The following is a 19,966-nucleotide window of genomic DNA, read 5'->3' on the forward strand; positions in this document are numbered from 1 at the left end:
CCTTAAAGATCATCTAGTTATAACCCCCCTGCAATGCACAGGCACACTTTCCACTATATTAGGATGCCCGGTGCCCCATCCAACCTAGCTTTGAACACTTCTAGGGATGGGGCATCCACAACTTCTCTGGGCAACCTGTTCCAGCGCCTCACCACCCCCTGAGTGAAAAATTTCTTCCTAACATCTAATCTAAATCTTTCCTCTTGTAGTTTAAAACCAATTCCTCCTTGTCTTATCTGTATCTGCTTGAGTAGTAGATGTTGAGCCATTTCCAGGAAAGCAGGGATCATCATGAATAGTGGTTACTTGGGAAGACAGACACCATTAATCTAAACAAACACATCCCCACAAATACCTCCTGCTTTTTTACCCCAGTTTTACTGCTGAGCATGATGATTTATGTTATGGAATATCACTTTGGTCAGTTTGGGTCAGCTGTCTTGGCTGTGTCTTCTCCCAGCTTCCCATGTACCCCTAACCTCCTCACTGACAGGGAAGCATGAGGAAAAAAGTCCTTGACTCTGTGTAAGCACAGCTCTGTAACAACTAAACCATCAGGGTGTTATCACCACGATGTGTTTTCATCATAAATCCAAAATACAGTGCCGTTCCAGCTACTATGAAGAAAATAAATTTTATCCCAGCAGAAACCAGTATTTTTTTTTTTTTTAAATCATTATTATTATTTATTTATAGATTGTTTTTTTCTTCTTGCATTGTCAGATGTCAAATTCTGATAACTGTGTTGTCTACTTGGATATTATTTATTTCTAATAAATGAATGGAAGATTAAACTGATAGGGATGCTTATGAGCAAATATGCCAATCTTCTAACAAACAACAGCAAATACTTATTAATGTCCTTGGTCTGAGACAAAAATAAAGCTCTCTTTCAAATATTTGTGTCTTACAGTGTCATCATTTATAATCCACAACTAATCATGAGACAATCAAACATTTCTTTTTCCTCTTGATGCTTCCATGGTTATTTGTAGAACATGAGAAAAGTATATATATATATACACATACATATATATATATTACATTAATATTATGACTCTTATTATACAATAATAATATAATATATGAATAACATATGAATATAACATATGTTATATATATAACTGTTTATACGCATTATATAATGCAATATACATATAGGTATTTTTCAAAACTGTCTTCTACCTTGCAATAAGATATACTTGATTTCCAACAGAACTGCCACAGAGAAGTTATGTACATTCCCACATTTTATTTTTGCCAGAAACCTTCTGACACTACTCTAACTGCCTGGTACTGTCACATACCCTGAAATCTGTGGCAGGCTTGCTGGAAACTGAGGTATGGATTTTTACATGTCTTCAGGCCACAGTTTTCTCCCGTCACTGGTCTGTCATGTTTGAAGTTGGCAATATTTGTTTAAAAAGAATTATTACTGATTTTTATCCCCATTTCAAGCATAGACATTGCAAGTACTGGTAGGTTTTGTTTTCATATATTCATCCATACATACACATGCTGTATTTTTTAGTTTAGAGCCTAATACTGTAGTCTCATCTCACAGGCTGTGACATGCACTTTTATAATCATTTATCTGGAAAAATGACTCTGATGTGAGCCTATGTAATTTATGTCTATGTTACTTTGGTTCTTGCATCCAAAAATATATCACAATCCTAATCATATACATTAGAAAATAAGACTCACAGATAATCTTTGGAAGACTCCTAGAAAATTCTAACCAATAAAGGCTACATTTGTAGATAAACACAAAATCAAAGATATTATCACAAGGAAATATTATCACATAATCACATAAGATATTATCACATTTTTGGCCACAAGGAAAACAATGTTAATTTGAAACACTGATAGACAGACTTATTGACAAACACAAGTGTGGCAGTGGGATATATATATATTATGTTCTGAAATCCCAAGCACATTTTTATCCTGAGTATATGTACACTTGCCTGTGGACAATGATTCATTACTGATATTTCCTGTATTCAAGAAAGTATCTGACACCTCATGGAAGAACTGTTGATTTGAAGGTGTCATTGCTGCAGTCTGGATTATCTGCCTTCATTTTCTAATGATTTTGTGTTCACGCATTTGAAACTTTTTTGTTTCTTTGTTTGTTTTCTTTGATCTTTTTGTTATTTACTTTGTTGAGTACTGGACTACTCAAATGCTAAAGGGACTTAACAGTGTTAGAAATTGTCTTTCTAGGTTAGAAATTGTCATGTATAATAAACACTATTATTTTTACAGGTAAAAGTGATAATAGTACATAAAAGTGATTCAGAAGAACACCTTTCCTCTTCTTAAGCCTGTCTTAAATTATTTGTATTTTCTGAGTACTTTGAGAGTTTCTCCAGCTAAGAAAATCCTTCCTTTCAAGCTATGTTTCTTGTTTATCTACCACATTGTCCCCAAGTAAGCCTTAATTAGTTTGGGTTCATTCCAGCTTACTTTAGGCATCTAACCAAAGTAGATAATTTAGGAACATAATTTAGGAAGCTATAGCTTCCTATATTCTCAGTAGAGAAAGGCACCTGAATTGTCCTTTCTTTATTAACTGTAAAGGAAATTGAGAGTAACTCCCAAATTAGAGGATTCTATTCGCTGACTGAGATAGCAAGGATTAACTTTAGCAGTAGAGTGTATAGATGGAAGTCTGGGAGAGTACAGTAATATCTATTTTAGCAAGCAGAAAATTCAATATGAGCTGGTCTATAGAATAACCAGTTCGTTGACTATGTTGACTATGCCTGAAGGCAGTGAAAGGACTTTACTTTGGACTCTTGCATGGTCATCTAGTCAGATGTCCATTAGTTGTAGTATTTCTCATTCATTCTCACATATTTTTGAGGTTATCTTTTGCTGAAGAGAATCCATTTTGCACACTCTGAGGGAACACATATATTACTGAGCAGTAATATAAAAGTTCCAAAGTGATCTTTTGGAAGACCAAAGATCACTTTGATGTGATTTGCTATAGTTTCAGGACAATACTTCACATTGTATCTATTGAAAAGAAGTTTGCAGAAATTGCCTATCATGGAAACATGAACAGCAAGCTAACTGGAGTACAGATCTAATACATCCATGTTACGTTACTCTATACTATTCTTTTGCATGATTTATTTATTTTTCACCAGGAAGTAAACTCTTTTGAACATATCAGAGGTACACTGGAGGACACACTGTAATATGCTAAAATGCAAATTAAACTTCCAGTTCAAACAAAGACACAAACAAAAGTCCTGCACACTAAATCTCTAGTGCACAGATGTATCCAGAGAAGGCTGCATGATGCTAACCTAAGTGCAGGAAATAAGGTTAATCAGAAGATTCACTTAAAAATGGTCACAGTGATCCAAACTTAAAATACATAACTTTAAAGGAACAATAAAGTCCATCACAAGGATGCCAAGGCAGGTATTAGAAATATAGAACATAGAATAAAAGTGTTAGAAAAAAGAAACTGAATGAACATCCCTTGTGGGATTAGGATTTGAGATAAAAATGAGTCTGATCTTTTGTGCTTGAACCATGTGGTAGCATGAGACAACAAGCTTAGAGTCTAGAATTGTGCTGATGCTTCTGCAGAACTTTAATATATTTGCTAACATGAAGGCGTACTGACAAGCCTATACTACAGTTACTTTATAAAATGTGTCTCAAATGAACAAAACTTAATAAAAATAAAAATATTTAAAAATAAACTATGTTCCTTCATATCTTCTGAAGCATATTAAGTTGAGCTTATTGGGTTTTATGCTTATTGTAAAAATACAGGTCTATTTTGTCTGTACATTTTTTAGAGCTGTAAAACAGGTCAATGCAATTTATCTTTAAAAAAACAAACTGACAAATATTTTGTGTTGGAATCAGCAGCTTGTTGTAGCTGCTAGTAATTAGTCTTTGTTGCCTGGGCCACATTCTTATTTAACTTTGTAAATTTTTATTTGAACACCAACTGTTACAAAGCATATGCACTGCCATAGTAATTCCATATGCCAGATGATAACTGGCAGTTATCTATGCAGGATTCAGACAATGAACAGATTACAGAATACTACTGCTGTGAAGTAGACATCCTTAAACTGTACATCTATATAAACAGGCACCCCTGAAATTTTAAAAGGCACCAGTAGTAGATTTTCTGTCTTTAATGTTTTCAAATCTCCTTAGGCTTTTTAATGTAAAAACTGGTTATTCAGACATAACTCAGACCTTAACAGAAAATAATTAGTATCATCGACAAATGCATATTAACTGTTCATTATCGGAACATTTAGCTTCACTTGTTTGAATAGTGACACAATTTTGTTATAAATCTCTCTTTCTGTGTTGGAATCCAGATGCTTTAGGATAAGCTACAAATCAACTTAAGCAGCTTAAATGTAAGAAATTAAAGGTCTTTGCTGTAATTTCTCAAGGAACCAATTGGTCAAAGGCAAAGTATTTGTACAACTACATTTCCAAGAACAGCATCTTTCTTACTTGCACAAGAAACAAGGGAGAGTTGGACATACACTTTACCTCAAAAAGCAAAAGTAGAAATACAGAAATATAGAATATCATAGAAATATAGAATATCCCAAGTTGGAAGGGACCCACAAGGCTCAGTGAGTTCAATTCCTGTCTCCACACAGGACCATCCAAAAATCAGATCATGTGTCTGAGACCATTGAACAAATGCTTCTTGAACTCCTGCATGCTCCATTACCACTTCCCTAGGGAGCCTGTTCCAACCACCCTCTCGGTGAAGAACCTTTTCCTGATATCCATCCTGAACCACACCTATTGCAGCTTCAGTCCATTCCTTGGTGTCCTGTTGCTGTCACCAGAAAGAAGAGATAGTGCCTGCCCCTCCACTCCCTTCATGAAGAAGCTGTAGACTGTTATGAGGTCTCCCCTCAGTCTTGTCTTCTCCAGGCTGAACAACCAAGTAACTTCAGCTGCTCCTCATATGTTGTGCCCTCAAAACCCTTTACCATCTTTGTAGCCCTCCTTTGGACACTCTCTAACAGTTTTATATCTTTCTTATACTGTAGTCCCAAAACTGCACACAGTACTCAATATGTAACATGTTTACTTGTATTTAAAAAAATAAAAATAAAAATAAAAATAAAAAAAATAAATAAAAATAAATAAAAATAAAGATAAAGATAAAGATAAAAATAAAAATAAAAATAAAAATAAAGATAAAGATAAAAATAAAAATAAAAATAAAAATAAAAATAAAAATAAAAATAAAAATAAAAATAAATAAAAATAAATATATATTTACTGTCAAAAACGAATGTTTCAATGAGTTTTTGAAGTCATAAATAAGCTGTTAAATAAGTGCCATTCCATCATCATCTTTTTGGAAAACATTAAAAAACTTTCATTCATGTTTGAAAATAAAGGACATCCATTTTCAACTGTGTTCAAAAAAATGTTCAGTGAGCAGACCTAGGACAGCTGACCCAAACTGGCCAAAGAGGTATTCTATACCATGTGATGTCATGCTGAACAATTATATGGGGTGGCTGGTGTGGGTGGGGGGACCCACAGGCTTTCATTTTTTTCTGATTCTCTCCCCCATCCCAGAGAGGGACAGGGGAGAGTGAATGAATGGCTGCGTGGTGCTTAGCTGCCAGCCAGGTTAAACCACAATAGTGATTCTGTGATTCTGTGATGTCAATCTGCATCAAGCTTGCTCCATTCTTCAGTGATAAGACAAGCTCCACACTACCTTTATACAGATGTGTGGACATATATGATAGGAAACTTTAAAATAGTAAAAGTAGAGTAGAACAGACCATTCTTGTATTGCTTGATGTGCAGTGGTTATGATCTAGCTAACCTGACTCCTAAGTGAAGAGTTCTTGAACTTCACTCTGTAATCTTTCCTCAGTTTGCATAGGTCTGTAACACAGGGGGAAGGTGGGTGGCACGTTAGTCATTCCTTGGGAAAGGTTTAGCTAGAAAATAAAATAGGACACCTCTGAGATCAAAATAGGAACAGTTAACATAAGTGCAACACTGTATAATATTTTGTGAGGTAATTCAACTAGATAGAAAGCACAAATGAGACTTCCAACTAGCAAGAATATCAAATGGACTTTTAATGACACTTTAGTGTGCTCATTTAGTTCAAAAAACATCCTGAGAGACTGGAAAGTGTCCAGTGTAACACCGTTACTTAAATAAAAGACTAAGGACAGGATAAATTACAGTTTTGAGAGTTCAACTTCAGTTACAAAAGAATAAATATTATTTTTATAGATCTAACGGAAAATGCAATCTAGTGCATGGAAAAATATAGTTCCTAAAGGAAGAGGCAGTAACTCTGAAGAAACGTATTAATGGATTGTAAATGTTAAAGTATTTATAACTGAAACCCAAATAAAAACTGTTCTGTTTTTCAAGTTGATATCTTAAGCTACATATATTTTGAGGCCAAGCAGAGTGTTGTCTCATGATCTACCTATCAGCAAAATAAAAGCAAAAATATTCAAAGTTATTTTTATGCAGAAGTGACAAGTGTGACACATACATATCTCTAAAAATATTCCAGGAGGAGAAAAAAATGAAAACAAAACAAAACAAAACAAAACAAAAACAAAAAAAAAAAAAAGAGAAAAAGAGAAAAAGACAATTCTGTTGATTTAAATCAAAGAACATCTAAAAGCTTGAGGTAAACAAATATCTGAGGACAAATGTACTAATTAATTCAAATTCATTATAAAGCCAATGCTAGGAAATAAGAAAACTATTTATATTCAGAACTACTTGGAAAAATATTTCACACCACAAAGTTTATCTTCAGCTGATTGAATCCTTAGCTTTTAACTATAGCACTGAGCAAATTCCTTTATTTCTTCAGGAAAATAAGGACAGTTAAGAAATTGTCACCAAACTTTCTCCCTCTTAATGGCTGATCCCTTCAAGTAACCTGAAGTGGTTTTATGTACTTTTTGCAATAGGTTGTTTGACAAACTCAATCAGTTCAGTGTTCTAGTCTGTATGCTTACCTGAAGTAGCTAACCAAGATTTTATGTCAAAATGGATTGAAAGGGGTTGAAGTGTATTATTAATTTATCCAAGGCACATAATTAACTGCCATTCACTGACTTCTACAGTGCATATCGATATCATCACTACAGCAAAAGAAAAAAATAATCATGCAGCACTAAGCAGCTTACAGATTGTTAATTTATGACTATGAAATTAAAAACACCCATCTATAATGCCCAGAATTGCTTGTCCTGCATGTCTGTTGAGTTACATGAATAGCTCCCTCAAAAAGAAAAGAGAAAAAAAAAAAAGAGAGAGAGAAAAAAGAGAAAAAGAGTAAAACGAAGGGAAGGGAAGGGAAGGGAAGGGAAGGGAAGGGAAGGGAAGGGAAGGGAAGGGAAGGGAAGGGAAGGGAAGGGAAGGGAAGGGAAGGGAAGGGAAGGGAAGGGAAGGGAAGGGAAGGGAATACAAATTGGTTTTGCATCATTTTTTATGAATAACATGTTCTGAGAAAATAAATAATTATTTTTTTAAACTAAAATACTGAAAATAATGCTTACTTTTCTACTGACTTACGTGGGCCCAAATGATTTTTTCAGGATTACAGCCTGAGCCTGCACAGAGGAATAAATATCAGGAAGCATGCAATTTCATTTCACTATCTCAAAAGTCACATTGCTAGTCAGAAATCCAACAGTATGCTATAAAAATGGGTTCAGAGGAAAAAGCTAATTCTGTAACCTGGAGTAGATATCCAAACCATTGTTTTATTAATTGTCATAGAATCATGGACTAAGTATATGATACACTGTTTTATAAAGACATGTTGTGTTATATTTTATATAAGTAGAGACTCCAGGGGAACTATTGTTCTATTTTGATGAAATTAAAATTAAAGGAAGTGGGAACTTTCATTTTAGTTCTCTGTGTGCATTAATTTTGAGGAGAGGTATCTTATATATACACATATACCTATACACAATTAAATTTATTACAGAATAATTTATTAGATTATATGGAGAACTTTGAGATCATATTTAAAATCCCAGGCCTAATGGACTTGTAATTGTAGATTTCCATGTTCCAACAAAATTCCACCTACAGTTAAATGCTCTTGTGCTCTCCCACTGCACTTGAAGGACAAGGACAACATTTACCCTCTTGTTGTTACCCTGCTAGAATTCACAGCAGATGTCAAATTTACTGACTCCTATATTTGTCAACATTTCTAGAGCTCCCATGTATTCTAGAGCTTCCATGAGTATTACTCATCCCACCTGACATTAGATGGCTGTCATTTTCCCTTCCAATTCTCTATCTCTGTTCTTTTCTTATAGTGTTCCTTTTTAATCAATGGAGAAGGCTTCTCCAGACAGTAATTCATACAAACTTTTTCAGACATATGCTTTATAATGCATGAGATGATTAACCCTTTGAGAAGGACCTTTTTTCCCCATGACTAAAATGAATATATAGTGTATAGTTTAAAGCATTGGTTTTATGAGTGAAACTATGTGAGATAAATCCTCCTTTCCCACAACACATAGGGGGATTTGTAGGACATAGGGGGTACATGTAAACAGTGCATGACAGAGTATGGGAAATTATGCTTGTTGCAATGACTCTGAGATAGAATTATTCAATACAAACCAATTTTGAATATTGAGGGTAGGGGTAGCCAGCTTTCAATGGGTGACAAATAACCTTGCAATGTTTTCTCTGTATACAATTCATGAGCACAGAAGTATTTATTACCTCACAGGTATGGTAAATGATTGGAGCAGTAAGGCTAACAGGCTAATAACTAATATACTCACTGACCTGATGATCTCTTCTGTACAGTGGTTGTCAATCATGAGATAAAGTAATGTAAGCCTTCATTGCTCCTCCACAATAACACAGTTGTGCTTCATAAAATTGGGACCTGGGTCACAAACAGATGAGCCTTATAAAAATAAGTCATAGGTTATAGACTCATAGACAGTCAGGTTTGTAGCTTTGAAGGCCATTAGCTGGCCTTACAGGGCTTTCAGTACAGAGCAACAGAACTGACTCCCCATAAATACGACATTCTGCAGGTATACATTTTCACCTGTTGTTGGCAGAGAATGTAATTTATGTTGATGTCTCTCTGCCAGAATTGCAACCATTTGGAGTATTTCATGATTAGGAACAGTCCCCCAACCTCCACTAGTCAATTAGATTCACAGAAAGACAATCTCAGGCTTGACAAGTCTGGGTTCTCCATAGTCTTGAAAACACTTGACTTTCTTCTCCTGGTTGCTCTTCTCAGGAATTTCTCTGTCTGCACTTCAGTAGCACTTACCTAAGTTCATTGTATATTATGGAAGAAATAGGTAGAAATAGGCACAATGAGTTCCAACTTTTTACAGAATAAAGCAGACCTTGTGGGGCATCTTACATATTATGGATCTCTGAAAATGTAATATTAAAATACTCTTATGTGTAACCAAAAAGGAGCAAGTAGAATTGCTATGAAATATTAAGATCTTTAGAAAACTTGAGAAAAACAACAGTAGCAATAACAACAAAAACCTCATATTTCTGTATTGACCATTAAACAGAAATAATGAAAAAAAATCTGAAACTTTTAAAAATGATTGAGAATTTTTAGTTGCATCACAGAGAAGGCAACCTCTCAAAACTTTTTAGCTCTTCTTGAAATCACTGAGGCTTCTACATGGCAAGTATTTGCATGCTTAAGTATAAATCTATCTTTTGTGCATTAGCATTACATGTATATGTATATTTGTATGTCTGCATATCCCTACATTTATCTACCAAGAATAAGTATATGCTAAGCTTTTGCTTAAGAGATTAATTAAAACAAACAAACAAAAACAAACAAACAAGAAAAAAAAAAGAGAAACAGTGATATGTGGAATCATTATTATATTAATTAAGATCCTGTAAATAAATGGAATTTAAAAAAATAGTTAAATAAGAATGTATACCATTAATGCTTCCCTCATCAGAAGACAGAAGTAATACTCATTTGATATTGAAAACAATGGCAAAGGCTGCTGTGCTGTGTTTTTCCTCAGGCCTGTTTCTTGTACCTTGAATTTTCTTGCTGATCATGAGATTAAACTGAAATCAGACAAGTCACAATAAATATTAGTTACTTTACCTATATTCTTTTCAATCAAAATTAAATTATATTTAGAATTTGTTGCCAAACATTAAACTTTACTGAGTCAGATTAACTTTTTATTAGCTTATAAATAAAAGAAAAATTATAAGAAACCACATCAAAAAGGGTGAATTGCAGGGTGTCCTTGTTTTGGCTGGGATAAAGTTAATTTTCTATTTAGCAGTTGACATGGTGCTGTGTTTTGGATTTAGGATGAGAATAATGTTGATAATACACTGATGTTTTAGTTGTTGCAGAGCACTGCTTACACTAAGTCAGGAACTTTTTGACTTCTCCTGATGTCCTGTCAGCAAGGAGGCGGGTGGTGCACAAGAAGCTGGGAGGTGACAGAACCAGGACAGCTGACTCAAACTGGCCAAATGGATATTTCATAACATATGGAGTAGATATATCAAGACTCTAGATAACAGAAAATCCCAAGAAAAAAAAAAGTTAAATTTGTCATCAGTACTCTTTCATCCAAAGCAATTACTAGAAAAGATTTCTTATTTAACTTGTCTTCCAGTGCCAGACACTTATATTGTGGACACTCCCCCCCCCCCCCCCCCCCCCCAAACAACAACAACAACAAACAAAACCAACCAACCAAAAAAACACAACTCATTAACAAATGACTCACTACAGTGCAAACTCTTTCTTACAATTACTGCTTTATTAGACTTGTTTATACATGTTGAATTTGTATCTGCATTAGATAGAAAAATCATAATAACAAAAAAAAAGATAAGCTTTCTGAAAAAGGAAAGTCTAGACTCTAAATATTCTTTCAGCATTTACCAATTGACAAGCACTACATAGAAAGCAAAGAAAAGAAATGTATATGTAAGAAATACTTTTATATTTCATACTCTTCCATGAATCACTTCCATCATGCCATATCCTGAGAGAAACCTGTCTGAAACTTAGAGGAACTTACATTCCTGCTGCATGCTTTTCACTAACCAATCACAAAGGTCATCTATATAAGTACACGGGAAGTCAAATGCAATACGAGTTCTTCACGTTTGATGACTAACAGTCTAAACTGAAAAGTCAAAAAAGCAGCAAATTATGAAAAGATATGTAGCAAAAATCTAAAAAAAATAAATGTATATTTAATTTGCCCAGTTCCACCCTATTTTCAGAGTTTCTTAATTCTTAGTTTTCCTACTTCATCTGTAATTACTAGTCTTTTCACAGCACAAATCCTTTTCTTATCTGTTTCTTGTCTTCACTATTTTTACTAAATTCTTACCAAATGTAGGTGTATTGTTTCTAAATCTTACTTCCACAGTGGAAATGCAACAGAAGAATGCTGAGAACCTGTGAATCCTTTAAGAAACATAGTTCAAGATGTGAGGGATTTGCTTCACAGGATATCTATCCATGTTACTTGTGTGGTGGTGGAGTTGGAAGACAGCTTGGAGTGCCAGCAGGAATTCTTGTCTTTCTCCTCACACCCAGCACATTGCAGGTCAAGTCTGTAAGTAACAGTAGTAAACAGGCTTGGATGACAAGGTATTTTGAGTAATTTCTTAGCGTGAAACTCTAAGGGTGTGTGGAAAGAAAGAGAATATGGTTTACTACATAATTTTGTTGAGAATAAAAGAAACAGCTAATAACAAGCACAGATGCACAAACATTGAGGAGTAGGTTATAATGGAGACAATAATGAAGACCACAACTATTTGGCTGTGAAATTACGGGCCACTAAAGGAAATAGGCAGAGCCTTGCAAACTGATAAGGGATAGGAACATGGTTATCAGGAGCATTGTGGAATATCTGGAGGGGGTTTGAGGGATGGTGTGAAACATTTTAGCATATCATAAGAGGCCTGTGGGTCTTTGTAAAACATTATTTATGGGAAGCAGAGTGAGAGGTGTATCACAGTGATTTATAGAGGAACATGGACATGTGGGAAAATGGAGAGAAAGAAGAATAAGATAAAAGGGGCTTGATGCACCTGGCTGACAGTCCTTAAACATGTCTGACAGAGCCTCATGCCTGATCACCATAGCCTGGTGCTATCTATTAAAATTCCATTCATAACTATTTCTTTTGTGTAATCTCAGTCTCTGATGTGAGTGCTGCAAGGTCTAAGCACCAGTGAATGGAGTACAGGCTGCAAGTCACAGGATGTGTAGATCTAGATCTATGCCTGTTCCTGTTCCACCAGAAGCCTCTCCACAGTCCACAGGGGAATTTCTGATCTGGTGCCTGGAATATCTCCTGCCCTCCTTCTTCACTGACCTTGGTGTGAACAGGGCCAGTTCTCACTCCTCACTCTCCCAACTACTCTGGTGTGTATGTGTGAGAGGTCTATGTGCCAACACCCAGAGAAACGTAGCCATGTTTATCTTTTCATAGAATCATAGAATGGCTTGGGTTGGAAAGGACCTTAAAGATCATCTAGTTTCAACTTCCTGCTCTGGGCAGGGTTGCCAACCACTACAGCAGGCTGCCCAGAGCCACATCCAGCCTGGCCTTGAATGCCTCCAGGGATGGGGCATCCATAGGGTCTCTGGACAACATGTTCCTGTGCCTCACCACCCTCTGAGTGAAAAACTTCCTCCTAATATCTAACCTAAATATCCTGTGTCTTAGTTTAAAAATATTCCCCCTTGTCCTATCACTATCAACACATGAAACAGGCATTTCCCCTCCTGTTTATGTGCTTCCTTCATGTACTGGAAGGCCACAATGAGGTCTTCCCAGAGTCTTCTCTTCTCCAAGATAAGCAAGCCCAGTTCCTTCAACCTTTCTGCATAGAAGAGGTGCTCCAGCCCTCTGATCATCTTAGTGGCCCTTCTCTGGACCCATTCCAAGAGCTCCACATCCTTCTTGTGCTGGGGCCCGAGGCTTGCATGCATAATTCCAGATGGGGTCTCACAGGAGCAGAGTAGAGCGGGACAATAACCTTCCTCTCCCTACTGGCCAACCCTTTTTTAATGCAGCCAAGAACATAGTTGGCCTTCTGGACTGCAAGCATGCAGTCATCCAGCAGGACCCACAAGTCCTTCTCCACAGGGCTGCTCTTGAGTTCTTCTCCCAGTCTGTATAAATACCTGGGATTGCCCCAGCCCAAGTGCAACACCTTGCACTTGGCCTTGTTGAAAATCATTAGGTTCTCATGGGCCCACTTCTCCAGTCTGTCCAAATTTTGCTAGTGAATTCGCTCTTATTTACTAGGATACTTCAAGCTGGTCTATCTAGTGACTTAAAACTATTGCTGGACTAGAGAAAAAACATGGGAGAAGTTTCAGCTGCAAAACTAGTTAATTTATTTTTAAATTAAACAGATTATAGACTGTTCTAAAAAAAAAAAAAATGAACTCACTTTTCCAGATGACTGTTTTTTGTTATGATATATCCCTCTTCTTAGCCTTAAGAGATAATGATTCCACAAACAAACAAACAAACAAAAACTGTGCAATTTTAATGGTAGTTTAATATTTCAGAAGCCAGAGACAAAAAACATCAAACACGGGAGGACAAACTAATGAAAAAAAATCACTTTGCCTTTCTCCTGACATTGATACAGATACATTCTGAACAGAACTTATGACTTTGACTAGTTTCCAACAGAAAAATTCTGTCTTCGGTATCTCGGTGTTAACCTCAACAAGGCCCTGGGCAACCTGATCTAGTGTGTGGCAACCTTGACTATGGCAGGTTATTGGAACTAGATGATCTTTAAGGTCCCTTCAAACCCAAGACATTCTATGGTTCTATGATTCAATATATTTGTGTTCAGAAGAGAACTGCCCTGGATATGTAGCAACTTCAAAAGTCATCCAGAACAATTTCGGTACTACATAACAATTTGTACATGGTTCCCTAAACAACAGAAATAGTTTCAAAGTTACAGGCTTTAAAACAATGATGAAGATTGGAATACACTGCCACAGAGTCCTGAAATGTAATTAGGCTGTTTAAATATTCCTTTTTTTTTTTTTTTTAAATTAAATAAAGCTCTGCTTTATTTGATGCCTAGTAAATGCAGGAATGTAAGACTGATTGCTAAGGCCCTATTCTTGTAACTTAAGTAAAAGACTTTATTTTTTTTTCACTGAGATTCAATATTTTATTTGAAAATATATGATCTTTTTCATCCCATAGTCAAGAATACTATTCAGAAATTAGGATATGGTTATGCTTACTTCACTTTGTAACCTACAAAGATCCAGGTTGAATCAACATCCATTTCCAATTTTTCAAATATTTTTATTTTTTTTTTGTATTAATCTCAGACAACATCCAGCCTCTGATGTCTTTGAGCTCCATAAGACATTCAGATACTTCATTTGATGAAAAAATAGACCTCTAGAAATCTTCAGACACCAGAATACTGAATAGCATTATCTATCATATTAATAATATTCCTTGAATGAAACACAAACGCTGATTCTGAATTCATTTTAAAATCACTGTGTCAGTGGTAGAAAGCATGTACCTTGTCATAAATTTCAAGCACGGAACTTGTAAACAAGACCACGTGTTTTCTACACATCCAGTATCATATGCATTTTTTTCTTTAAGTAAAGTTGAATGGCAAAAATAAGCTTCTTAAATTCCCGTAAAGGCTCACAACAAACGTTTTAATGTTTTCCAACATGTAGAGCTGACATCAGTTTCAATCTACTCCTATTTAATGAGTACTCAGTGAGTAGGAAAATTAGATGCCTCCTTTAGGTATCTGACAAAGGATATAAAAGTCTAATTCTGACACTTTCTAAAAATGAAATGTTAACTGCTCTGTTTAGTCAAACATTTTGATGAAGGCAAGTGTATTTCACAAAAGAAGAATAGAAAGATGATTCTAAAAAGTTTATTGCTTGGTATGGAGTAAGACACTAAACATTAGAGCTTAGAGATATGGTTTAGTGGAGGTCTTGTTATTGTTAGGTCAGAGGTTGGACTCCGTGATGTTGGAGGTCTCTTCCAACCTAGATGATCGATTCTGTGATTCTGATGTGTCTTGCATGCAAAGAAATAGAACAAGGGGTACAGATCTAATTCAAGTAAAATTGTAGTCAGGTGAAATACACCTCATGTACATATTTTAGAAAATGATAGCTTTTGTCACATAAACAGGAGTTTTAATGTTAGGGGAATTCTTATTCATTTAATATTGTCTGAAATGCAGACTGGTTTTGTAAATGTAAGTCAAGTGGAATAAACTTACGTATCTTTCACCTTCAGATACAATAATATGTATGTGTTCATAGAAAACAACTGGGCCACCATAAAATAAGAATAACTATTTAATTAAAATGCAACAATACTCAATTCTCTTTTAGCACAGAAACTTCAGTTATGTGACATAGACTGCAACATTAGTTGAAGATACTGTTGGCCTAACTGAAGACAGAGGAAAACCAGGACAGTCTAATTTGATTAGAATTAGTCAGAAAAAAAAATATTTGTGACAGATTTGAAGTGTTATGCATGTAGAGAACAATATTTGTCCACTTTTCTACCATTTAATCTCCATTATGTACAATCTAGACTTGCTTCCTTTATCTGTCCTTATTCTATTCCTTCTGTTTCTTTCTTTCCTTCTTTCCTTCTTTTCTTCTTTCTCTCTTTCTTTCTATCTTGTCTTGTACGTTTTTATTCTCTTTTTATTACTTTTATTTATTTATGTTCTATAGCAACTGTTGGACTTTCAACCTTAAAGTTCTTTCCTCTGGTCAAGTGTAGACCAAGCATTAATGGATTTTAGTTACTTAAGTTGTTAGTGCTGTGGGAAGTCTTACTTTAGAGCTGCTTTGGAAAACAATACCACTTTCCCTTGTTAGATGCTTACCGTTCATGCCATGAATTCCTTAGACTTATTTGGCTTTCAGAAATGAACTTTATCCCAACACAATAGAGAAATTTATGTTCCCAACACTTGGTTGAATTTCACACGATGAAATTCTATGAACACTATGAGTTCCAAAAATTATATTTGCTTTTATCTCTTGGAAGCTAAGTAAAAAACTCTAGAAATTGAGATATGACAAAAATAAATATAATACTTTTCCAGTAAGCTATTTAAGTAAAACTCTCACGGGTTCATTCGAGACTTCTGGAATTCATTTGAGACTTCTGAGAAAACCTTTCTATCAAAATGTCTCTATGCATTTTTTGGTTTGCATCCCATTCATTTGGAGAGAAAACAACAGAACGCTGAAATTAGAAATGCAGAATTAACATGCTAAATGTGTGGGATTTTTACCTCCTATGTATAATGGAATAGGAAAATCCATATTTCACCAGATGAAAGTGGTTGATGAGTCCTTTGGTGGCCTTTGAGCCACCACTTGGAATTAGCTTAGTTTAGTGTATCTAATCCAATAAATATTTTAGCAGATAATAGGCCCAGGTGACTCAAAAGAACATAAATGACTCAAAATATTTATCATAAAATATGAAATTATTAAAGAAAACATTTGCAATGAAAGCATGATTCTCTTTATTAAAGGTGGTTAGTTCATGTCCTTAAGATATAACATTTTTTAGTCTTTACGTCTTCAATGAGTTATGAGTGAGCCTGTTATGAGTGAGTCTGGAATGACTTTAGATGTTCTTGGATGGATAATATTTTAGAGAACTTTTTATAATTTTCTTTTTGAGTAGAGTCTTCACATTGATATAAAGTGTGTAACATGAACAAGTTTTATTCCTGAAAAATTTATGCCTGAAAAATTATTGTTAATAAAATACTTCTTGCCTTAAGAAGTCGGATCAGTTCTGAGATCTATAAACAAAACAAAAACATGCCCTTAAAAACCTCTTTAAATATAAAACAAACAAACAAACAAAAAAAAGCCATCATTACTACAAAGTGCAGTGATTAAGATTAGCAAAGCAAATGCTACTTGGCAAATGCTCCTTGCTACAAAGCAAATTGCTACCTGGCAATTGGAATTTTTCTTATGAGCCAAGGAAAGCTAGTTGAAATTATTTTCTACTGTCTTATTTTTTGATTCTCAAAAGAAGGTTATGCTCTCTAAGGTATTCTGAAAAACAAACAAACAAACAAACAAAACCAGCATGGTTTACATTCTTATTTATATTATGTGAGTAGAGAAACAGAGCTATTTACAAGAGAGCTGCAGAACCTGACCCTTTCTGGAGACCACTGTTTCAACTCACTTTCTTGCCAAGGAATGAAAATCTGCTATAATGATACCATTTTACAAGAGACCACTCTTTGTGACATCCCTCAGAATGGAGGGATTTGCTGGCACAGATTCTGGGGCTGAAATAACAGCCACATTTATTACTATTACTATTTCATACTCAGGGGACAGTTACTTAATGATATAGTATACACTGTGAATGTCTACATTTCTACACTACAAATGTCCTTTCATATAAACTATTTATATGAAAACTTGATGGCAGAAATTGTTTGAGATACACATATATATACACTGCTTTGCTCACTTACAAGTTATCACTTCACTAAACTGGGCACCCTGTCCAACACGGCCAGAAGGTTAACAATATATCTTTTTTAGATTAATGTAATCAAACAGGAGAATATGTTGTGTGTAGGATGTATTCAGAACACGTTGATTTACACTAAGGTAACTATACATGTACATGTATGTCAGATTTCCCCATAGAATCCCAGGGATAAACACCACTCTTTTTTTAGCATCAACTGAAACTGAATTATATATTTCAGGGGAATGTTTTGAGTTATCTTAAGCATAAAAAAAAAGGTAAGAATTTGTGTTTTATGCTGTTAGTTGATTTTTCTTTGTGACATTCTCAGTTTGTAACGTTTTACCACCTTCCATTTTCTTTGAAGTGTGATAGGCCTTGAAGAATAGGAATATTAAGAGCTGCTAAATAACATTAAAACATGAACAGCACTCCCCAACATGTGAAAGACATCCAAATGCTATATTCCACAAGCATTTTTGTGGGTCTAAATTCATTATCTGTTAAATGCTAATTAATAATTATTTTCTCTTGAGCAAGTGATAAATATGTACCCACAACTTATATCACTATAAATGTATTTAATTGATACAGGATAAAAGTAATAAAATATTAAAAGATACTAAAAACAAAAATGCATGGATAATTTCACGTATAACAGGAAAATGTCAAAAGTAAAATACTACAGGAAGTCATAAATTTATAAAAGATTTGAATCATAGAAATAAAATATAACTCTTAAATTTATTGTTCTTAAGGTTTATGTCTAGTGTTCTTGACACCCTTGTTCTTAAAGAGTTAGTGAATATGTGTAAAGACTTGGATACCATCAAATTTTTAAAACATGTCTAGAACATATCAAAGAGATCATACCTCAGAATTTTGAAGATTTTTGTAGGTATGAGCATCTAACTTTCTTGCTCTCAGGAAAATGAGCAAAACCTTGGGATTAAGCCTAGAAAAAAGTCTGACCAACCAACAACCCAACCAACCAAAACAAACCCCACCTACAACCTAAAGAAAAAAAAAAAAAAAAAAAAAAAAAACAAAAAAAAAACCAGCAGGAAACTAAGAAAACTGTGTTTTTCTAATTTAAGTTTACATCTATAATTCTTGCTTAAATATATATAATCTTTGTATATATGAACTGGTAAGAAGGTGGTACATTATTCTTTATATGCAATACTTTCCTGTGTTAAGGAATTTAAAAGTGTATGAAGTATAAAGTTATTCACCTTTTAATATTCTGACAGAATGTATTAATAAGCCAATGTATGAGGAAGACCAACAATGTGTTTTACGATTTACAAAACAATATGGAGATAAAGCACTTCTATTTTAACTGTTTACAAAAGGAAATCAAATGAATACTCTGTTTTATTAAGTTAAATTACTGTTTTTAAGTTATCTTAAGCATAAAAAAGTAAGAATTTGTGTTTTATACTGTTCTTAGTTGATTTTTCTTTGTGACATTCTCAGATTGTAATATTTTACCACCTACCTTTGAAGTGTGATAGGCCTTGAAGAATAGGAATATTAGGAGCTGCTAAATAACATTAAAACATGGACAGCACTACCCACATACAAAATGTGCTACTCATGCTTAGATATTCAATAAGCTTCAGTAAAGATTTTTTTTTTTACACCAGTCTGCTTACAGTTGAACTTACAGTTCAATTTACAGTTGAATACCTGTAAAACTCACATGGTCTTTTTTTGTTTGTTTGTTTTGTTTTTTTTGTTTTTACCATTTCACTGCTGTAATTGTAGCTACATGACAATTTAAAAATAACTTTAGTAGACATAACTTTAATTCAAGCCATTATTTCTGTTTTTTAATACTGTAATGAATATCTTGTTGGTTAACACTCATTGATGATTTTCTGTTTAAACTATGTATCTGTAATACTGATATTTGTTCAGAGATTCCTCTGGGGCTCGTATAGCATGTATGTTGCTAAGTGTTTAAGTGGTACATTCTTTTAAAAAATTTGAAGCCATTTTAGTTCTGATAGTAATGCTCATTATGACATTTTATTCCTTTGATTTGTCTCATTGTGAAAGTCATCATGTATTTTCATAAGGCATTCTAGAATAAAGCTTGAAAAGTAAGCCAAAGTCCCCTTGTTAAGGGACTTCTTCAAAGACTGATTCAAATACAGACAATGCCATCATTTCAGTGATTTACATCAATAATTTGCTGAAGTTCAGGATTGAGCTATATGGCTAAAGGATTTACAGTTTAATGAAGGAGTGTGTATTGCATGTAAGGGCATCAGGTTTGAAGGATTAGAGGAAAGTGTTTTTTGATAAGCACATTTTCATCTGTCAACGTAAAGGGACAGAGAAAGGTT

This window comes from Anas platyrhynchos, chromosome 3, assembly GCF_047663525.1.
Source record: "Anas platyrhynchos isolate ZD024472 breed Pekin duck chromosome 3, IASCAAS_PekinDuck_T2T, whole genome shotgun sequence".
NCBI classification, from domain to species: Eukaryota; Metazoa; Chordata; class Aves; order Anseriformes; family Anatidae; genus Anas; species Anas platyrhynchos.